At 37.0% G+C, this 18,397-nt stretch overlaps 1 pseudogene; it reads right to left on the reverse strand.

The window, feature by feature from the left end:
- Window positions 1-7,069: 7,069 nt before the first annotated feature.
- On the reverse strand, window positions 7,070-7,787 carry LOC122084750 (annotated as a pseudogene).
- Between the last annotated feature and the right edge of the window lie 10,610 nt (window positions 7,788-18,397).

Consider the following 18,397-nt stretch of genomic DNA (forward strand, 5'->3'; position numbering starts at 1 on the left):
CTGGTATGTGCTTGGTCATGCATGCATCATGTACATAATCTTTTGCCTTAAACTAAAGAAAGGGATGTAAAACCGGACGGTTTTACCTTTTAACACCGACAACGGTTTGAGAAATAGAATTGGATCAATTTGAATTGGATGGATCAGACTGATATTGACTCTGTTCAATTTTAATTCTTTCGTGATACAATATCATTGGATCAATACAGATGAAGGGTAATAAGGTAAAAAACAAAATCAGTTTTTTTAATGATAACCTAGGTAGTTTTTAATACAGACTGATCCGAATTGGGATTGAATCATTGACCTTACCTATCCCAAGATCAATTCTGATATCTTAAACCATGGCACCCACGACCAAGGCCCAAGGGTGATCAATGAACAATTCTATAATATATGTTGTCCATATTCTAGCTATTAGGGCTAGAACCAGTAGATCGAACACCACAAAATTATGGATATTGCATCAATTATTACTTAGCTTTATATATATATATATATATATATTGAGAAATTATCCAGTACCACCCCTAAAATTGAAACTAATTCGGAGTAACCCCTAAAAATGAAAATAATGTCTAGTAGACTCCTCACTTTCTTAAAATTATATCTAAAAAACCCATTCCATTAGGTTTAAAGTATTAAGTGATGATGTCATCAGTCATTTTTTTTTACTAAATGGTGAATCTACCCTTATGTTTATGTTAAGTTACGCTATTGACCTTCGTCCCCAATTAGTAAAGCAGAGAAGTTTGAAATACTTTCCTAAAATTGACAGCTATTGCTTCGCCATCCCTAACCTTTCGATCGCCACTGTGTTGCTCTGCTCCATCGCCATTGCGCTGCTCTACTCCATCGTCGCTGCGCTGCTCTGCTCCCTCGCCACTGCGTTGACTACACGAAGACTACACTGGTGAAAGCACTAACCTCTGCTCTGACTTCTTCTACGACATTCACATGCGAAGATTACATGAAGGAGGGCGATGAAGCTTTAGCTCTGTTTACTTGCGAAGTGAAAGCCCTAAACGCTATGTGTTTGCATTTTGGGATTTTTTTCTCTAAAATCCCTCTCTCTTATCTGGGTTCGCATCTTCAATCTTTAATGTTTGGGTATTTGAAATTTATTTGGGAGTTCTTTTCTTAGTTGTTAGTAGATGTATTACCTTTAAATGAACTATTCTTCTGAATTCCCCCTCAAAAGATTTAATGGAGTATGATGCCCTTCTAACAATCCAATATATGAACCTGCTATAAACTGGGAAATATTCCTTATGTGGACAGTAGACACCACTGTTTTCCTTTCAAGGGAATTATCCTACTTTGTCACAAAAGAGTTCTCTTCTAGTAAAGTTGTATTTAATTGTTCATATGTGATGTGGGGGTGCTGACAGAATATGTGTTGTTCTTTATGTATGAGTTGCCTTTGAACTTCTTACTGTCTGACCTTTTATGTATTTAATTGTTGTGTTGGAGTGGAGTGAATCACACTTGGATGATGTAGATAATGTGGTGACTTTCCTTGCTTATACTTGATGTTTGTTTGGCAAATAAGGACTGAATCATGCTTCTATTATGTTGATAGTATGGTATTTCACAATCATTGATACTTCATGTGACTGTGAAGGCTCAATGATTGCTTTGGCATGACTGTGAAAGCTTTTTGTGGTGTAATTTTTTTTCCTTTGAAATAATATTGTGTTTTGTTAGTCACTAGTCATGCTTGATGTTCTTGCTAGTATTTTATTAATGTTTTCCAAATTCCCATTTCTTTGAACAAGTTTGTGATCAGTTTCCTAATTTGACTGTGGTTCTAAAATTTGTGAGCAATGAAAAAAAGATATCTAATTCACTACACTTACTATGGGAGGCATGCAGAGCTATTAGTCGATCTAGACTTCTATTCTCACTTGGAAATGGTGTTAGATGTAAATAATACTGTTATCAGAGAGTTTACCCATGTAGGTCATACTGTAAGCTTCAAGTTAAAGTGTATATTGCCAAATCTAGATGAAATGGATGTGGATGATGACAAGATTGTTATTACTATGTTTTCTTTACATGATGATGTGGATGTGATCAAGGTATGTGTGTATGATCTACATGTAAGCAAGTACAATACTTTAGAGTATACCATTAATAGATACTCTGGTCTAGTAATAAAAAAAGAAAATATCCAAAAAATGACCAATGTGACCCCAAGTCCAAGTGCTAATACCAATAGGCCTGTGAAGCATACTGTTAGGAGATGTGGTGCTTTTGGTAAAGCTTCTTCAAGTGCTACTGGTACTGGAAGGGACAATGGAAGCATTGAGAATATGAGTACTACCAGAGTTGATGCAAAAACCATTGATGGAAAATTTTTGAAAAGTGTTAGTAGGTCCAGTTTCTCAGCTGGTGGAAGTGATAGAACATCTGGTGTTGCTAGAGCTAAGAGTAACACTACTGCTTTTGTTAAGGGTAAGGGAAAAGAAGTTAATCAGCAAATGCAAGCTAGTCATGTAAATTCTAATGATGATGAAGATAGTGAGTATAAAGCTAATGATGACAGTGACAGAGAGAATAAGTAGAGTCAGAGGAAGACAGTGAGTCTGATGATGATGACAACTGTGATTCAGATGATGAGTTCAATATGAGATATAATGATGTAGATGGTAACCCAGGTGTTGACAGTGATATGGATTATAACTCTGATGAGTATCATGGAGGGTTTGACAAAGATTATAACAAGGAAACAAATACAAGGGTTGACTTTGCTCTAAACTCTGTGTTTTATGATGTGTATCACTTTAGAGTTACCCTTCAAACTTTTGCTATACAGGAGGGCATTGATATTTTGAGGTAAAAAAATGAAAAGACTAGGGTAACTGCTTTGTGTAATGAAGATGGTTGCAACTAGAGGGTACATGCATATATTATGAAGGATAAATCCACCTTTAAGATCAAGACATTAGGTCCACACACTTGGAGTAGTGGAACTACAAAAAGGAACAAGAATGTAACTTATAGGTGGATAGCAAGAAAACTTACCCCAATGTTGAAATCAGAGCTAGATATGACTCTGAAGACTATGCAGTCAATTTTACACACACAATATGATTTTGAAGCATAGTCTCTACAGTGTTATAAAGCACACTGACTGGCAAGAGGAGAGAGTGAAGAGAGCTTTGTCAATGCATATGCTCAATTTCCTAGATATGGTCATTTGTTGAGAAGGTCTAACCCTGGTACCTATTTTAAGCTACATCCATATGAGAGACATAACTTAACTAAACCTATACAATTCAAGAGACTTTTTGTGTGCATCCAAGCTTGCAAAAATAGATTTTTGAATGGTTGTAAACCTTTTATAGGTCTAGATGGATGTCATCTTAAAGGTAAGTTTGGTGGAGTCCTTTTGACTGTAGTTTCAGTGGATGGCAACAATGGAATATATCCTATTGCATTTGGGGTTGTTGAAGTGAAAAACGAAGAAAGTTGGTCATTTTTCCCGTATTGCCTAGAGGAAGCACTTGGGGTGAAGAACTTTGAAATAATCCTCACATTCATGTCAGATAAGTAGAAGGTAATAGACTTGTTTTAGAAATCTATATTTATAAGTTCATTTATCTATATTTAACAAGAGAGTATTAAGTGTGAATAATCTGTTTTGTAGGGACTTATAGATGTAATTTCTCAGACTTTTCCTTATGATGCTCTCATCATAGAAATTATTGTAAACATTTATACAACAATTTCAAGGGCACATGCCCAGGACTGTTGTTGAAGACTCAGTTTTGGAAAGCAGCTAGAGCACCAAATGAATTCATCTTCAAGAAAGCAATGGACAGGATGCAACAATGCAATAGTGAAGCATATTATTGGTTAATGAAAAACAACAAGCCTACCATGTGGAGTTGACATGCTTTTGATTTTAGAGCAAAAAGTGAGCATATTATCAATAACATGATTGAGTCTTTCAACAACTGGGTAGGAAAATTAAGAGACAAGCCTATTCTAACCCTAGTTGATGGGATTAGAGCTAAGTTGATGAAAAGATTGGACAAAAGGCATAGAAAAGCTATTGATATGAATGGGAAGGTGACTCCAAGCATTCAGAAGAAGTTGGCCCTGATTATGGAAGATACAAAATTTTGTAAGGCTATCCCAGCAGGATATGTTAAATTTGAAGTCATTGATGAAAATTCAAGGTTTGTGGTTAATTTGACAAAGAACACCTGTTATTGCAAGGTTTGGGATGCTGCAGGAATTCCATGTAATCATGCTGCAGCATCAATCAAGCATATCAGGGGTAATATTGAAGCTTACTATGATCCATTTTACATAGTAGATACATACAAGATGGCACATAGAGAAATGGTTCACCCAGTACCAGATTTAGGGAATTTACCACCTGCTAGTGAAGGTAATGATGCATGCCATCCTCCACCATTGAAAAGGCTACCTGGTAGGCCCATGAAAAACAAGAAAAGAGAGCTTGGTGAAGAAGAACCTTCACAGCTGAGGAAAAAGGATAATCAATTGTAGTGTGACATATGTAAAGGGTTTGGGCATAACAAGAGGACTTGCCAAAGAGATCCAGTCAACCAGGAAAATGAATCATCTACCAATAAGAGAGGTGGTTTCAAGATATAAACATTTTAATCTCTAATTGTTATATAAGTTATAATTTTCATTAGAATAGTCTTAACCAAAATTATTTTTGTGACCTAATGTGTAGCGAAAGATAATGGACCAAGATATGGATGCAGCTACAAGCTCCCAAATGGTGACCAAATTTCAAGCTTCTCAAGCTAACCCTGTTATGGATGCAAAATATAGGTAGAGGGAAAGAATGGCTAGGAAGGCAACATGGATAAAGGCTAAAAGAGCTAATGAAAAAAGAGATGGTGGAAGTAGAAAATAGGGAACAGCTAGTGTTATACTTTTGATTAATATTGGTGTGTAAAAATTGATTTTGGAGTGACTTTTTATTGGTGGTGTAACGTTTATGGATGCTATGTGTTTGACATTGGTTTTGAGTCTCTTGACTACAAGGCCTTACTCTTTGTTGGTATTGTAGTATTGTGGTTATGTGTTTGACATTGGTCTTGACTACATAGCCTTACTCTTTGTTGGTATTGTAGTATTGTGGTTCTGTGTTTGACATTGGTCTTGATTACACGGCCAAACTCTTTGATGGTATTGTAGTATTTTGGTGTAAGACTTGTTTATTAAAGTTTCAATAAATTTTGACCCATCTTGTACCTCAATGTTGATAGTAAACAGAGCACTCCACAATTAGACAAAACAATTATATATCTACTACATTTTCATTCATATTACAACTTACAACTTGATATGTCCTTCATAAGCTTCTAGCTAGCTTTACCTAGTCAAATACATTAAAAAGACAGCAACAATAACCATTACAAACTGACCCATCACATTCAAGCTATTCTTCAAAGTACAGATTTCTTCAATCAACTTCTATACCTCATTCTTCATATGTTCTTCCATTTGTATAAGCCTTTCACATATTGTGGTTTCATGTGCAGTAGTTTCAGGAATGCCTTCCACTGGTAAACACTATGAAAAAAAATCACATCCTCCTCTTGGAAACTCTGGACAGCAGTAGTAGAGCTTGTTCATATTCCAGATAGATTCAGAAATCTTCACTGGTGCCTTCTTATTACATTCACATCTTAAATTCCGATAATTTAATGGACATTTGGAGTTGGAGGAGTCATTATTACTTCTAAATGACATGGCATGTCTATAAAAAAAAAAAAATAGATATCGAAATCAACCCTACATATGAGAAGAACTAAAACTAGAATACTACACAACAATAAAGATTGAAGCTTATGGACTCAAATCAACGGAGAACAGAGCTCCCATGTTCTGAAGGTAGCATGGATATAGGCTACAAGCTCCCAAACATAGCTGCCCTTTTAATAAAATGCCCCTTTCAAAGGACCTTCAAGGGTATGAGTCCAAAGGCATAGCTGCATGTCTTTTGATAATCAAATAACTTATTTTAAGAAGACCAGAAGCAGAATCTAGAATAAAATTAGAGCCCATTCTCTGAGAAGACCAGAGCAGCAGAACCCATTCTCTGAGAAGACCAAAGCAGCGGCTTGCATCATCTTATTTTGAGAAGACCAGAGCAGAAGAACCCATACTCCATCAAGTGGGAACACATAATATTGTCTTCAATGGGGTTGGTCCTCTAGGTTGCATCCCTTAAGGTTGAAATCAAGGAAAGGTTGATGCTAACACAACACTTACCTTCTGTTCTTGGCTCACATACGGGAAATGTGGGTCAATCCAGTTGCTATTAGGGCTTCTGCTAGAGCCTTCAAGCTTCGGTTGCTGCTAGGGCTTCAAGCTTCAGTTGCTGCTAGGGCTTCAAGCTACATGCTTTCGAAGATTTGTTGCTAGGGCTTCAAGCTTTGGTTGCTGCTAGGGCTTCAAGCTACATGCCTTTGAAGATTTGCAAGAAGAACCTTTAAGCTTCGGTTACTGCTGTCGGACTCACCTCGCAGGAGTCGCCATATCTACTCAAATGAGCTGCGGCCTTCTACTGCTAACGGTTTACTCTCCCAGCTAAGGTTGCGGCTGAGAGAGTTTAGAAGAAAATGGGTTCTTTTTAGAGTTTAAGTATAAGGGTAAAAGGGACATTTCGCACTTTCAGTTAATAATGTTACAATTTAGGGGTACGGTAGACATTATTTTCATTTTTAGGGGTTACTCCGAGTTAGTTTCAATTTTGGGGGTGGTACTGGATAATTTCCCTATATTTTTTAAGAAGAAATTACTCTCCCCTTCCCTGAGGTTTGTCTTATTATTAATCACATCCCCTTTACTTTGAAACCTATCACCAACCTCCCCTTTCTAAGATGTTCACTTCCGTCCCATTTTTCCTCAACAGTGTTAAATGGTGGAATAAAAGACAAACTTACCCTTAACAGATATGAAGCCCCAATCTAATATTAAAGGTTAATAATACGCTCATCATTTCTAAATACCCAAAAGTAGCCTATTCGATCGAATTTAGGGATTGGGAAAGAACTATGCGCAACGACCTGAGTTAGGCAGTGATGACTGTTTTGGGTCTTCTAAGGCCTTACCTTTCTGTATTGGCCATAGTAAAATTGGCTACAAGTAGCAGGAACTGGTCTACTAGTCTTAGAGGAAACCATTTGAGAAGAGCCATGGCCACCCCAAATGTTGATAATTCAAACATCTCCCTTGGTAGAACATGGACCTGTGAGCTCACACAAATCAGTAATTGAATTGAACTATTTTTTTGATTGTATCAGTGAAGAGCTTAGAGCTTTCGGGAATACAGCCTCGGCGTTCTCTCCTATGGCAACGATGATCCACCTAGAGAGGTATTCCATGTCTTGGGTACGAACCCTCTAGAATCCACAGCTAGGATCGAACTCAGCCGACTCGACTGACTGACCAAACCTGGGTTTGATTTTGAATTTTAATGTGTAAGACTCCATGTAAGAGACGATCTGCTGCTTTAATGGGTACTTTGGGAAGTCTTCCGGGAAGCTCATGAGAGGAAGCTCACAAAGCTTTCTGGGGAGATGAAGTGTTAAACTGTCATAGGTTTTTGTGTTGCCACAGAGAGGCTATACAATTGCTCTTCTCAAGGAGAAGAGAAGGGACATCTTTCATTGCTAAGCAAGCAGCTGTAGCTAGACCTGAAGGACCAGTACCAACGAAGATGGGTCTGTGCACCCAAGCGCATTTCAATCGCGTTTCTTCTTCTCTACAAGTACCCATGGCCAAGAAAAAAAAAATCTCTTTCTCTATCACTATCAGACTATGTTTTCTTTCCATCATTTTACATCCCCTGCAAGTTCGTACTGATCTTCCTTTTCTCTCCTCTGATTTCAAGCTGCTTCCCAAACCCAAAATCATAAGGGAAGCATGTTTTAGGAATCTCATAAAATATAAGGACAATATGAGTATTAGAATGCTAGTGTTAGGCTGATGTCATCACTTACTAGTGATAACTCACATTTAAGCAACAGAAGTGTACATCTTGGAAGTTGGGGGGGTTTGGTGGGGAATCGAACTTGGGACCGTGTGCATGTCCACACAATCTTTAATTCACTCTAACCATTTGGCAACCCATGGATGGGTCCCCTTGAGAAGTCTTACTTTCGATTTCTTCATAAAAAAACAGTGAAGTCTGACGTCTTCTTTCTTAATATATTAAAATGGTCAAATCACCCCTCCTATTAAATTCTCATCATCGATTTCTTCTCTTTTTTATTTTTGATCTCTTCTTCCTCCTCTTCTAACCGCTTTCAACCCCAAGATCAGCCACACCCACTTGCAAATCCGGTTGCTTCTCCACCACAACGATGTTACGCACTCCACCCCACCCTGTTACCATTAACTTTTTATATGCCATGGAATTATCCTTCCTTCCATGTTCAATTTTCATGCTATTTACTATAGTCAGTAAGAAAAGCCTCTTATGGTAGTTGCTTCATTTGCATAACGCCTCAGTGGTTATCTTTTGGAGTGATTATTCTTTGCAGTGAGTGCAACGGTGCGATGAGCATCGGATGACTAAGGACATTTGGACACAGGTCCCAAGGTCCTCTCAGCCATCTGATGCTCACTGCACCACCGCACTCACTACAGATGATGTTTTTGCTATCTTTTGTCCTATCTTAATTAACCATTTCCTCTCACCTTTTGACAAAAATCTCCAATCGATCCAACACAACCAAAAATCTCCAAAACCCCCATTATCAAGATATAGCAATGGAAAAATTACATGATTACCCACTTTTGGATTTTCCTTTACAAAATTATTCAATCTATATTACAGTTAACAAAATATACATTGTTTTAGGTTTAAATTTACAAAACTACTCAAAACAATGTTCATCCCTCAATTGGGGACGTTTTTGGAAAGTTTTAACCCCCACCTCCCTTCTCCCACCCTTTCCTATCCCCTTCTTCTTTTCTTCTTTCTACCCCCATTTTAGGGATGCAAATTAATTTATCCAAGAGGAATGAACTTCTAGCGCCCATTACCTCACCCCTAAATTCTCCACCTTGGGAAAAACCAACGGGCTCCACCAGGAAATCCAACTGCTCAACGTACACCATATTGCTTCTAGCGCTATCCATGTACGTTCCGATAAACCTTTCGAGATCCTGGACAAGAACCATTCCGGTCTCCGTCCTTGGAAGCTTATCAAAAGCATGCTCTGTAGTCGAAAGATTGAATTTCAGGGGCATATCAACGTAAAGCTTGGGATCGAAGTTCGAATTACCGAAAAGGATCAAGAGCGGCTAATTGTAAACATTCGAGGAAGAAACCAGTGGGGCAGAGGGTTTAACTGGACCTGAATCGGAGAGATCGCAGAAAGGTAAAGCTTCTGAAATAGTCATGGCTGTGAAAAGAATGGGAAGAGAAAGAAGATGAGACTGGGGTTGTTGGAGAGGTTTTAGTTCGAGCCATGTTCGTGGGAATAGGATGGCTCTCGTGGTGTTAAAGCAACGGATACGCATGCAGAAGACGACGCCATTGGAAAGATACTGAAGTAGTCGGCCATTGTTGAATGGGGAAGAATAGAAAACACCTCGGGTGTGGGAAATTGGTTCCCACGGGGAATTAATTCGTTAGTTTTCTCATATTTTTTTCTTGTTTGTTTGGTAAGATTCCCGTTGATCTGTGTCCAATGTCCATGGTTGTGCGAATATAAAACGATGACTTAATGTATATAAATACATTAGCTTGGATTTGGTCTCTATCGTTAATTTCCTACATTGGCATGCGCTAGAAGTTCATTCCCTGTGAAATGAGATGTGGGCGGCGAGGTGATTGTATAGTTGGGAGCTTGCGATGAGGCAATTGCAGCGGCTGTGAACTATTTGCATCCCTGAAATGGGGAAGAAAAGAATAAGGGAATATGAAAGGTTAGGACAAGGAAGGTGGGGGTAAAATTGTCAAAAAACCTCATTACTTAAGGGATGAATACTGTTTTGGGTAGTTTTGTAATATTTTTGTTAACTGAAACATAGGTTGCATAATTTTGTGAAGAGAAACCCAAAAGTGGGTATCATATAATTTTCCCATATATATGAAAGGAATGAGGATCTTATGCCATTGCCAATCTGGATTTTCCTTTAAAAAAACTATAACGTCATTAAAATCTCAACGGAGGAGGTTACGAGTTACGAGGGTGTGAGGACCAAGATCGGGAAACAAGATCTTAATTTTGCTTCCTGTTGCCCCTCGAGCAAATAACTCTCACTCTTTGGGGTTGTGATCCCTCGCTCCATTTCTTGGGAAGCGGTTTCTTATTTATCTTTCTCCCTTTTATCTTCTCGAGGTTTGTTGGGGCTTCTTTATGTCTTCTATGTTCTAGACGACATGGAAGGGGATGGGAAAAACATGTTGCTTGGAGTTGCCACCTAGGATTTAGGGCTTAGAACCCAGCTGGTGAGCCCAATTTCGATCGAGGGATCGAGCTCGAGTACGAGGTTTAATTCCTAAGGAAAAATTGAACCCCAAAAAATTTGACTTCATATATGGACTATTCCAGAGATATGGGGTCCGTATCAGGTTACGAATGTGGGAAGGTGTTAGGCACCCACCTCTCTCAAAAATTCGATCTTTCTATTAAATGCTTGGACTTCGAATATTCTCCCTTGATAATTTTAACATTTCTATCCAATATGCATGTTATGATTGCTTAAATAACATCATAGTGAAAATGAACGTTTGATGAATCTCATGAAAATGATGGAACTTGTCACTTGCAGATGAAATGATAAATATAAATCAATTTATATGATATGATCACATGAGTTCATGAAATAATAGAATCATCCTATTAATACATGAAATGATGAAATCAATTATCATAAAATCAAAATGGGATGATAGATGATTCTAACTTATCCAGAAAAAAATCTAACTTAACCATATATGTGAGATGAAAATAAATATCACATGGTTATACTCGATGATGAGAAATCATATGTGATCACATAATGATGAAATTTATTATCATAAAAAATCACATGAAATAATGGAAAGAATCAACCAATTATGACAAGAACTGATAAGATGCTTACACAAATCACATGAAATGATAAGATGCTTATGAAAATTACATAAAATGATGAGTAATTTAAACCTATCTACATGCATGATTATCTTATAAAATTACAACATGAGATAATAGAAAAAGAAAATCTAGCTATCCACATGAAATAATGAAAATATTATTATTCTATGTAAATTGATGCATGAAATCACAAGAGAAAAAAAATGCTAAAGATTAACTGATTACCTATAAGTATGTCATCTATGTAATTTCCCCAACTCAGGGACAAAATTGATTTTTTATCTCTCTTTCTTGGAGGAAAAGAAATTTTAGAAAAGCTTCCACTCTAGTTTGGATATGGTTTGAGAGAATTGGACAGCGGTTTCGGGCTATGTAGACAAGTTGGGATTCCTATGAAAGAGAACAAAAAAAAAAGGCAACGCTTCCAGGCTATGTAGAAATAACTGACACTAGTAAGGAAATAGATGAGCAAAATTTCTTTACCTGATTAGTTAGAGATGCACTGGTCTTTTGGATGGGCGGATGTAGCTTCCACACCACAACTTCAGGGTCAGCTTCTTGCTTCAAGAGTACCATTGGCTTCAAGGATTGGACCTTAAACATGGGTTCTATTGATTTTGGTTTCTAGGATTTTACACAAGGGTAAAAATCATAAAGTTAAGGTTAAAGGGAAAGAGAAAATAAAAAGGGAACGATCACAGAGGCTTGGCTTGGATAGGGATTTCCCACAGAGGGAGTTCGGATTTGTTAGCAGGGTTTCCCCACAAAAAATCTCTCTTCTCTATTCTCTTTGAATTTTGTTTTAGAGTAATTTACAAAGAGGGTGAAAATGGGTGGTGAATTCGTATGTGTAAAAGTGAATCAAAAGGGTCCTATTTATAGGGATTTATTGAGGTATTTAAGGGACAAAAGGGCCTTAGACATCTTTGAAGTACTAAAATGGCTTTGAAGTGCTTAGATGGATTTGAAGGGCAAAATGCCTTAGACGGATTTAATATCCTTAGACATGGTTGCTATGTTTAATTTGGACGGTGGGGGGACCCTCTTAAATGGCTTTGGATTCTTTTGTTTAGCTTGGCTTAGTCCAACAATTTTGACTGAACCTTTATTGGTTTGGCTTTACTTATTGGCTTGGCTTGACTTATGACATATTCGAGCACCCAATTTTCACCCGCAAGATATCAACATACCCATATTGACGAATTTTGTTCAATGGTAATGGGGATCGAGCACATGCTAGGCTTGGTCGTCATTTTATGGCCAAAGTTTTCATTGACCCCTTGTCTAACTTCAAATGGGCATATCTCCTTCATCCAAAGTTCATTTTGGTCCATTCAACTTGCATATTCTTTGTTTTTTCAAGACTGATATCTCTGTGCAAAGAGATTGAGCAGAAGTGGAAGTGAAGGAGGTGAAAAACAAGTAGAAGCTCCCCCTTTGTGTTGGTTACATGAAATGGGGCTTCCACTTCAAGAGAATGGTATTTAGACTCCATTAATGGAGGTATAGATAAGTGGGTGTGTTTATGCTACTCTATTGAAAGTCCAATGTTGTGGTAGTCAAGAAAATAGAAGGTAGAAGAAAGAAGAGAGATAGAAAGTTAGGGTTTGTGTCTTTCCCATTCTATTGAAGAATAAAGGTAATCCACTCACTTGTGTGAGCATTGAATGTTGCAATAACTTCAATAGAAGTGTTGCAATAACTTCAATAGAAGTGTTGCTCAAGCTCCATTAATGGTAGTTAATGGTGATGATTGTGAGTTAATGCCCAAGCATTAAAGCAAAGAAAGGGGAAGGAAATGGACTTCTACCAAGAAAGAAAGAAGAGAAAAGAGAGGAAGAGAGAAGAAGTGTTTGCCATTATTGAATCTACAGTGAGCTTCTACAAAGTAGAAAATAAAATAGAAGAAAGGAAAAGAAAAGAAAAGAGAAAGGAGTGTGTGTCTGTAAACATAACCACTGCTAGGGTGCTTGAGACACTATCAAGTTTGGGTTGCAACATTTACGGAGGCTTCAGTGAAGCTGAGGAGTCTCCGAACATCACCATGACATCTCCGAAGTTTTCCCCAACATTGTCGGGTATCTCAGACAAGGATTGTAAGCATCCTCTACCCTTGTATTCATTTGTTATATATTTTCTGGATAAATGTATGTATGCTTAGTTAGGTTATGATTCTATCGACCTATGATATATGAGATTTCATTATAGGGCATTGATATAAGCTCAATCTTAATTTTGTAATCAGTGTCCAGTGGGTGTTAGATGCGAGGATAGTGTGTTCCTTGGTAATTACCACTACCTAAACCTATTTGTCATGAGTGTGGTCTCACATTATTCTGAAAAAAAATGTGTGATGACCTAGTCATTTTATGTCATTGGTGAAACTGAAATAAGTTCCCTTAGCTGTGGGTACAATCAAAATCAGTATTTGAATAAATGTTGAGCTCGATAGTGGGCATTACTCCATGCATGTAGAGAACTAGTCCAAACATGTATCTCTTGTGTTGTGGTAGCATGTTTGTATCATACAGTGCTTAACTGTAAGATGGATAGGTACATCTGATAGGCCTGTCCACTTAGTGGTTGCAGAGTGGATGTGCATACGATTGTGTATGTATGAAACAGTGATTTTAGTGCAGGGGTTGTGAGACAACTCTAAACAGTAATACAGTTTATGTGAGTAAGTTGTAGTAGTGAGAATTATCAATACTATACATAGTAGCTCTGGGCAACATTAATAGACTATGTATATATTTGTTAAAGTGTCAACAATGATTGTCATGTTAAGTATATAATTAGAAAATGAAAAAGAATTTAACACATTGATTCACCCCATCTCTTAGTGTCATCCAAAACCAAACGATTGGTATCAGAGCCTGGCTCTGTGATAGCTTGATAAGCAATTGAGTGGTCCAACTACTATATGGCAGTAAGTGAAAGGTTTATTCTGGGGGTACTTATTTTTAAAAAATCAAATTTTGTGTTCTAGAGGAAGATTATGAAGTTTTACTTGGGCATCCTAGAAAATGACATTTGGATGGTTGCGGCCAATGGAAAAAGAAACTCCAAGAAAAGTTTTAAGTTTGACTCAGAAGCAAGAAAAACTATTCTAAAGTGACTGATAAATTGTGTGAGTATTAAAGTCAATACTTACACATTATATAAGGCAATATGGGACATACTACAAAATCTCTATGGAGAAGAGTCAGTCATTAGGAATAGACATTCAATAGATATGGTTTTGACATCATAGGTACATAAGAGGCTATTGAATTAGTGTTCCACTAGTGATTTTAAGAGTGGAAGTAGTGATAACGACTCTGATGATGAAGATATGGAAATAGTGGTTGGATGGAAATGTGACCTTAAAACATCTCTTACTGAGTTGAGATCAAAAAGAGAGAGACATGTAGTGAGCTCTAGAGATATCAATGATGCCAACAAAGTTGTACAAGACTTGGAGACACAACTATTTTCTAAGAGTGCAGAGTATAATGGACTTAAAAAGAGAGTTCTGATTCATTATTGATGAGTTAGAGGCACAGATCATCAAGAGAGATGAGAGATGCAACAACTTACATTTAATAAATACTTATGCTATATCACAGAGCACATTTATATATTATGTAGATGACAATTTGACACCCCCAAACATAATCTCAAAAGTTATCTAATTCAATATTAAAATTTAAATGTATTAAGTATTCATTTGAGTTTCTGAAACCATATATATGTTTAATAATAATACTACAATGGGCTAATGGTTTCTAAAACCAGTAATTAACATTTAAGATTTAAGCTCATTATAGCAAGTTATTAAACAATACGTGCACAACACATACAAGCACTTAAAATGATGTCCTGGCTCTAAACTTTTTAGACCCTCTTTATGGATTCAATAATGTTTGCAGAGATATTTATTTGATTAAATATAAATATATATCATACTATTATATAAAAGCACGAAGTGAAAAATATTTCACTTGACTATTTTTCCCTCTTTATTATCTTTTTTCTTAATTCTTTTTGTTTTCTTAAATTGTTGGTACTCTTTATATTTTTATTTATAATTTTTATAGAACTCAAATACTCTTTAAATTCGTTACCAATCTCTCTCTCTCTCTCTCTCTCTCTCTCTCTCTCTCACACACACACACACACACACACATGTTCCTATCTCTATCCAAAAAAATAAAAAATCCTATCTCTATTGTAACTTGATATCTATCCTGAACCCTTACTGATATAGTTTCCATATAAAATATAACTCCTCATCCTGGATTTTAATTATTGCATTCTTCCTAATTAATTTATTCTCTCTTCCTCTCTAAATTCAGTACAAAAAAAAAAAAAAAAAAACTCTAATATCTACGTCCCTTATCTCTCTCTCTCTCTCTCTCTCTCTACACAAAAAATAAAAATCTTATCTTTATTATAACTTAATATCTATCATGAACCCTCATTGATACAACTTCCATATAGAATATAACTCCTCATTCTGGATTTTATCGCATTGTACCTAATTTATTCTCTCTCTTGCAATAGTACTGGCATGACTTGTATCTGCTACTGGGCCATGTTGAACACAATCATATCTCCTTACAGGTAAATATTCCTTATTGGATTTGTGTTATTTCTTTCCCATCAATCTTAGATTTAATTATTTTCTTGGATGGTGCTTGGATTTCTGGTACTGTTTGTTTGTTATTGGATGATGTATCTTCGATATTCAATATGATTAGTAGAAACAAAACCGTAAACCAAAAGTCACGTTTTCCTCATGTTTTACTATTATCTATGCTAGCTAGAGACCATCACTTAAACCCAACTCAAATTTTGTTTGTTTTCCTCGTGTTTTCTTACAGTTACGCATTAAATTAAACTTCAGTGGAAACAGAATTGGAAATGTATAGATAAATGAAGCAGAAATTGTTGATACATAAGTATTACAATAAAAATAAAAGTTTGAATCGACTGTTCCATGCTTGAGAAAACAATTATGACAAAGCAAATCCCATTTGGGCTTTCAGCCATTCAACAAATCAAAGAAACCCCATTACCAGCCCAGCCACACCAACAATATATTCCTTATAGAAACAATTTATTATTTAAAAAAAAAAACCGAGATTCCTAAGTTCTACAGAACACAAAGCATACGTTCCAATCCAACCTAGCCACACCAACAATATATGCCTCATACCAGCCCAGCCACACCAATAATATATTCCTCATAGAAACAATAAAAAATATATATATATATATATATAAAAAAAAAAAAAAGCAACCCAGTGCACGAGGCTCCTATTACTGCAAGGTCTGGGAGGGACAAATGTACGCAGCCTTATACCTACTTCACAGGAGAGGTTGTTTCCAAAATTCCTCATAGAAGCAATGAACAAAAAAACTCAAAACCCTGCACAACCCTTTCCTTCTAAAAGTGGGGGGAAAAAGTGACAAAATTCTAATAGAAGAAAGAAAAATTAGACAGCATTATATTATAGAAGGCAAGAGACTAAGATGTGAATCCACCAAAAAATAAAAATAAAGAAAGTACCATTCATGGGGATCTAACACCCGTGATCTTCCACTGTGAGATCGCACAGAAGTAAGAACATACTTATTTTTTAAGTTTTCAAGTAACAATATCAGTAAGCATACATAGGCAACACAACCTCACAAGTCCAAAAAGGAAAATTTGCAGATAAGTAGTTTAGAAGTAGTAGACTGGACAAAAATCGATCTCTTCACCCACTCTCTTTATTGTTGTTCTACTAAAAAAAAAAAACCTTTATTGTTGTTGAATAAAAAACAATAAATCGGAGGGGATTATCTTATTATGATGTGAAAATTGTCTGCAGCCGCTGCACCGGTACAGTGAACATCAGGCGGCTGGAAACCCCTTGGGATACGTGTCCAGATGCTCTCAGTCGTCCAATGCTCACCGCATTTCACCGCCCGATACAGAGGATGTGGACTCCTTTTTATGGGCACACTATTATTTGAATTGTGTCTATCAATGGGCTGGGCTTCTCTTCAGTAGACATCGATTGATTCCTGAAGCTATAATTGGATCTCTTATGAAGGTAAGTTACTTTAGATCCCATGGCAGTCAAAAATTGGGAATTCGATCCATTTAGATTTGAATTGGGTGTTGTGAACAAAACCTGATTATGGCCGAGTCCATAGTCAATTCATTCCAAGGAACCCTAGAATCAATGAGCTTTCAGATTTGTGGACCGATTCTATCCCTGATTCTATGTTTTAAAACGCTACTTGTGGGTGAGTTATCTAACTTATCAGTATGATCATTAGCCCCCAAGAGCCTAGAGCAGTAGAGCCTTGTCCCATTGTACCTGCAGCTTTCTTCGTTGTCTCTACCTCCTAATCTTAGTCATGCTTCTCTTACAATAGCTTCCGCCTGTCTCCCTCCACTGTGCTCTTCCTACTGGGGAGAGCCATTCAAGAAAGTCTCCAAGGATTTGCAGTCAGGAAACAAAGAAATGTGATCAAGATGAAGACTTCGAGCAAGCAAAAGGTCATCCCTAAGGGCATAGGTAAAGCAGAGAAAGCTACAAACAAACCCCTGTGGTTCCTGATCATAACACCCTTGCCACCAACACAAGAGTCAACCCCCCAAGCACCTAAAGAAAAAAAAAATGTTAAAATGAGGAATAGAGTGGATAGGAGGAATACTGTTAACAGCAACAAGGACATCAAGACAATTATTCCTATCCCTGCAAAAACCCACCTTGCCCTCCTCAACTCAAAACAGCCCTCCTCAACCAAAACAGAGAGAGCCTGTATGGTGTTACGAAGGGAAATGTTAGCGTGCTGAAAAACAAAGTAATTCCGAAGTTAAACAAATAGGGCAAGTAGCATTCCCTGTGACACAAAACTTTGCAAGCTCCGAGTAAACAACAGCCATACAGATGGAGGAAATGTTTCAACTTTGAGAGTAAAGGCAAGGACCAGAGAAGAGCTAATGCCAAAAAAATGGGATCAACCAAGTTACTAGAGCTACTTGGAGGAAGATTCCAAGTATTGAAAGGAGCTAGATGGTATGCGGTTTTAATAGAAAACACATCATTCGTGGCTGTATTCCAAATTAAATTGTCTTCCTGTGGAAACAGGCTAAGAGGGGTTCTAAGAATAGCTTGAGCCTCTAAACTAGAAAAAGATTGAATGATGAGACTACCATTCAACTGGTGAGCTTGAGGTATATAAGGTCTGAAACTTTAGAAATATTATCAACGGGATGGCTAAGAACGCGACCCAAAGGTAAGGAGGGAAACCAAGTATCATGA

Source organism: Macadamia integrifolia, chromosome 7 (assembly GCF_013358625.1).
Source record: "Macadamia integrifolia cultivar HAES 741 chromosome 7, SCU_Mint_v3, whole genome shotgun sequence".
Classification (NCBI taxonomy): Eukaryota; Viridiplantae; Streptophyta; class Magnoliopsida; order Proteales; family Proteaceae; genus Macadamia; species Macadamia integrifolia.